Here is a 6,000-nt window from a genome sequence, read left to right as displayed (position 1 = left end):
GGTGCACCTGCTCAGTGCTCAGCCAGTAATGTAAATTTTATCATTAAAAAGTGAGAAGAAATAGCAAAATAGGAAGAGGGATCTTTTTTTTTTACATGATAATTGTATTTTACTATTTTAGAGTAATATGAGATGAATTTTAATTTAATTTTTTAAGTCTTAATACCGGATAAATTATTTTACTACATGGAATAATAAAAAATAGGCTTAATCTAATCCCTTGAAAATATATACATGTCTTTTTTTATAAAAAGAATTGGTCTTCAAGAAAAAAAAAACAATTTTGTTATTATATAATATTTTGTTTTTGTCTATCATGTTTGTTTGCTTCTATTAATTATTGATGTGGCTCACACAAAATCATTTCAACATGTTAACCAGATTATATTCATATAGACGCAAATATAGATAAAAATATCTATATTAATTAAATATATTAGTTAAATTATCTAAAAAAAGAATGTTAGTTAAGTTCGTCAGTTTTCTTTCTTTCATAAAAAAACCATATTTCCTAAATTATCCATAATCATATTTATTGAAAATAATAATCTTCAGTTAACTCAAGGAAATTTTTTAAATGAATTGGATTAAATTAATTGAGATTAAATTAATTAAATTTATATTTCAGTCAATTAAATTTCAACATTTCTTTCTCTTATATTTGAGTCTAGAGGAGTACATTCATAACAATACTGTAGCTTTAGAAACCAAGACTACATTTGGTATTCAATATCTTCAACGTTTTCTCATTTTCAACATCATATTTTTATTTACTAATTTTCTTTAGATAATGGTTTAAAAAATCGAAAGAATTGTTATTTTACTACCAATATTCACTTTACAAATTACACGCGCTAGACTCTATGGTGCCAAAAGGCATTTAGCATTATAGCCTCCCAATCACTTTTTTATAGGGTTGTGTCGGTCACTCGTTGGCCAATGCTTTAGTTTTTTTGGAAAGATGTTTTTAACATAATATCATAAAGATTCGTGTAATTAACGCCAAATGGAAAGGATTTGCCTCGGCTGTTCAAAGTTCAAACCACAACTACATTCTTTCACAGTTTGAATGGACTTTTTGTTGAAAGGCAATAGTATGCAAAATATAATGTGAGTAAGGGAATATTCAAAAGTTTAGACAAGTTAGAAAAGTTTTCTGATAAGTCATAAAAAATGGTTCACCATAAATTGGAGCAATACATGCTTTCCTCATTGATTATATCCTGATTACTCATGTTAGTATGTTAAAATAATTTAACACATTATAAATCACTAAAGAAGGGGAATGGAGTCATACAAAGAAATCAGACAACAATTACAAAGGAGGAAAAGGACTTGCTTCAGAAGTAACATACCCATGAGTTGCATCTTTCTCTTCATCACCAACACCTTCCCTGTGAGAAGCCACAGTTCCCTCTAGAGGATGAAGAAGTTTTTCCTTAGATAGACCAAGTTCAAGGGTGAGGAAAAAATGCTTTTAAAGAATAATTTGTCAAACATTTGATACAAAATACTACGTCAATAAGAACTATGCTGCTAAAAATTGATGTTGTAAATATCATCTTATCTGTCCAAGTTTGAAAAACATAAAATGTTTATAAAAGAAAAAAGCGGAATGTGATGATAACTGCTCTGCAAAGAGTCAAAATGAATTGAAAGATTAAGCTTATGACAACTACAATTATCTACTTAAGCAGTACAGTATCTAAAGCTAATTTTTACTTTCCATTTCCAATTTTCCCATTCAATTTTGATCACTAATCAAACCAGTTGATAAATTTTGAGATCAATTTGAGGAAACTGAAGCAACATTGGATTTGATTTAGATCCGGCACACAAACTTTGAGTATACTACTGATATGACCTTGTCTCATGTGAAATTCAACATTACACCTTACATGTCTTTCAACAACAAAATGTGATCACATTTCATTTCAAGAAAGCAAACTAAGTCAAACTACAAAAAAGAATTTCAAAGAGAGCTTACATCATAGTCTAATTCAATAAATTTGCAGTAAAATATCTACATTCTGCACAATTAGCTAAGAATGTGCTCAACTTCTATCATGTATAAGAATAACCTACTTTGTAAAAAACAAATGGAGATAACTATTAGTAACCACCAATCATTATTTGAGTCAACAAATATGCCCCCAAAAGATTTTATTTCTCACCGAATGAAGTTCACAATGGAATTAGCAAGACTAATAGACCAAAATCCAACAAGCAGCGTTAAGTAGCATTAAAGTTTCATCTTCATCGCTTTTATATTCATTGTAATTCTCATGCTGGCTTTCTTCACCTGATTTCTTCTTCACCATCATCTGCTTGCCTTGGTCATCATCTTCAGTTCTTCACCAATCTTTTAGACCTTTTTTTCTTGGCTTTTTCATCCATGAGATTAGTATTACTACAAGTAATAGCTAGATGAAAACTATATGCTGAGTGAAGCAGGGAGGCAAACATAAGTTGTAATAAGCTGCAAGCAAAGACTGCACATGATAGCAAGAACTTAATTTATATTCAAAATCTAAGATTCTTTAAATATACATACATGCATCTTAAAATACTCAGTTTGCCCAGCAATAATAATAATTTAGTGAAGAGAAGAAGAAGAATTCTGGTTAGAAATCTCAGAATCTACAGTCTATAAAACCCAACATTAGTTGACTCATGACAAGAGCTTTTAACTTTAGTTGACTCATCTCTAAAAAATGCAACATTAGATATAAACATAATGAGTTTTTTTTATTAGGCTTGTTAAAAACATATAGTAGCAGTTCAATTGCCACTAGCCAGGAATCTCATAAACCTCAATAGCTTTCTCATTATATAACATTATATAAAATAATGAATAAAACAGCTTTTGTGAATAAAGTTCCATAGAAAACTATCAGAAACCATTTTAATTTTTTTCAAAAAGTACAGGGACCTAAAAATTAAAAATTAATTTACACAAGTCAATTGTCTCTCTAAGACTCTAAATCATAGGACAAAAACAATAAGTAAACACTGTTTGGCAAAAGCAAGCAAGTTCATGGAACTTCTGCACAAAAGTAGTTTTAGATTTTCTTGTAATAACAAATTAAATAACAAGTTATCACAAGCAAAGTTCACTAAATAAACCTAAACCAACACAGAATTTTCCTTCCCTCAATTCATATCTAGATAAAATTATACTGGAATTAATTTATTCCTTCTTTAGTTTTGATTCTGACCTATAATATAACAGAAGCCATTCTTTCTCACACACACAGAAAGAAAAAACAGAAAATTTGGATAACATGTAGAATTTCGAGTTACACATCAAGTTAAAGTTAAGTTCCAACAAAAAAAAAGGGGAGCAAATTGTGGGCTGTTTGGGCCGGTCCATCAGGCTGGACTTAGATTACCAACCAGTAAACGCACCTCCTGTTTTGCTAAGTATATTCTCTGTTTTTGTTTAATTTGGGTCCTCATTGCATTCCTGATTTACGATTTTTGGCTCCCACATATTTTTTTTGCAATTTCAATCCGCAATTTTGATATAATTCTCGATGTTGCATATGTTAACCGTTTAACTTAACAGTTGACAAATGATGTGTCAGTTGTAATGAGGTACAAATTAACATTTAGCAATTAAAAACTAATTTAATTAATTAAATATAAAAATAAATGTATGCAAAAGTGAGGATTGAATTAAAATTATGAATTTTCTAAAATCAAAAAATTAAAATAAAAGAGAGAGAACAAAATTGCAAATCAAAAATAAAAAAAAAGATTTAAATAAAAATACCCTTGAAGGAAACATATTTCCATTGATTTCAAGACAAAATGGAAACATACTTTATACTTTTAAATAATTTTACGTGCTTAAAAAATATTTATTATGTATCATAAAATGTGACGTTAACAAAATACATGTTAGTTAACATTTTTTATATTTTTGGTTTAATTTCATATTGAGCTCATTCTTATTTGTTCTGTTTGATAAGTCCTAAAAAATTAACAAATAATATATGGTGTATTAAAAAGTGTGTAAGAAAATATATTTCCAACAAATTTTCTTAATTAAACTTATTTATATTGATAAAAACTATTTACTCATTAGATGCCGGTGAGAAACTCAAAGTAAATTAAAGTAAAAAAAAGACTTAAATATATTGGAGATTCCTTAAATATATCAGAATTTTGTAATTAATTTTAGAAATTTTTTTGCTTCTCGTTGGGTCCCTTAAACTTCAAAAGTTTTGTGAGAGATCTATGTTATTAGTCTTCGTCTAAAATGTGATTATGTGTCTGTTAGTTGGACATGACAACGATACACATATGAAGCCACGTCAGACATCCAAACACATGAACTACACCATTGACGACGACGACACCTCTTCCTCCTCTACCACCCTCAGTGGCTTCCTCACCTCCCCTTCCTTCCACGACTCCATTGGCACTGTCCTCCCCTCTTCTCCTATCCTAGGTTGGTTCTTCGCACATCGCTTCTTCCCCCTTTGCCTCTCCATGTGTGAATTCTCCGTCACCTCCTCCCTCTCCCGATTCTTTTCCCAAATCCAAACTCAATTTCCATCGAATCCTCTCTTTTCCCTCTTGGCATTAGTCCATCACCTAAACAACCTTCACCCGATGCATCATTAAAACTCTACGCAGCCAAGATCCAAACAACAACACCACCCAGATCTGTCATGCCAATCTACCATCAATGTCGCCTCACTCACCCTTGCGTTACCCATATGACCTTCACCAAACCACCATGCAACCCAAACCATTTTGTGATCTTCAAATCTGTCTTTTCACAGCGGCTTCCATTGCTAACTCGAGTGCCACTGTCAGGTCCTTGAACACTTTAGTGGAGTGTTGCCACTAGTGCTAGGCGAACCCATGGACAGAGGCGTTGGATCGAGCTCCAAAGATGCAGGTTCAAGTTTGGGTTGAGTGTGGTTTGGCATGTGGGAATTACATGCACAAATCTTGTTGGTGGTGGTGGTGTTGAATTTTCGATTTGGATTGTGTAGTGTTTGGGTTTTAAATTGTTGTTATTGAGTGGTTGGGGTTGGCTTTCACAAAGGAGGGGTTAGCTTGGACGAAGGTGGTGTTCAAGGTTTTGGGATCACCGGAGAAGGAGGAAGAACAAGGAAAAAATAGAAGAGGGGAAGAAGGAAGGAAAAAAAAACAAAAATAGGTGTGAGTTATTTTTTTAAAAATTAAATATAAAAATAAAAAAATTCAGGTGACACATCATGTCATTGATACCTCTGACGTGACTCCACACGTGTATTGTCGACGTGTCCAATTAATGAACACGTTATCACGTTTTGGACGACAAAGGTCTCACACAAAACTTTTGAAAGGGACCCAATGAGAAGAAAAAAATTTCAAGTGATCAATTAAGAAATTCAAATATATTTAAGACATTTCCAACATATTTAAGCCTAAAAATATTACATGAAAGTTTGCATTTAGACTTGTTTCCTTTGTTTGATTTCCTCTATGCTGCATGAAGAAAATTATGCTTTTGAGAACCTTTGCCATTTATATCTACATGAGTACGTCACTGAGTGTTTATGAGAATTGTATACGAAGGAAACAAAGCTTTTCAATGAGTCAGTCTAAAGGAAAAATCAAGGAACCACTTGTGACGTGTTTGTTTTGTATATTATACATACATTTTAAAATATAAATTGTAATTGAAAATAATTAAGATATGTAAAGTACTTGTCTTTAATGATTTAAAATAATTTTATTAAAATTAAAATTTACCTAACTAAGAATAAGCAAACACTCACTCTACTTTCATGGACTTTTTTTTTATTACATACTTTCATGGACTTTGTTTCTCCGAATGAAGTTAAAATCATATTTCCCGCTAAGCCTTGAGAATTGGGGAAACAAATAAAAAAAAAAAGAAAAATACTGCAAAAAGGAAACCTATGTGCTTTCTTTTCTTTGGATTCAAAACAAAGAGGAAAGCACGTGCTCTCCCAACCCTTCTCACATTTCTTTGTG

This window comes from Glycine soja, chromosome 11 (genome assembly GCF_004193775.1).
Source record: "Glycine soja cultivar W05 chromosome 11, ASM419377v2, whole genome shotgun sequence".
Lineage (NCBI taxonomy): Eukaryota > Viridiplantae > Streptophyta > Magnoliopsida > Fabales > Fabaceae > Glycine > Glycine soja.
The sequence above is the reverse complement of the archived record's forward strand: the minus strand, read 5'-3'. Positions refer to the sequence as shown.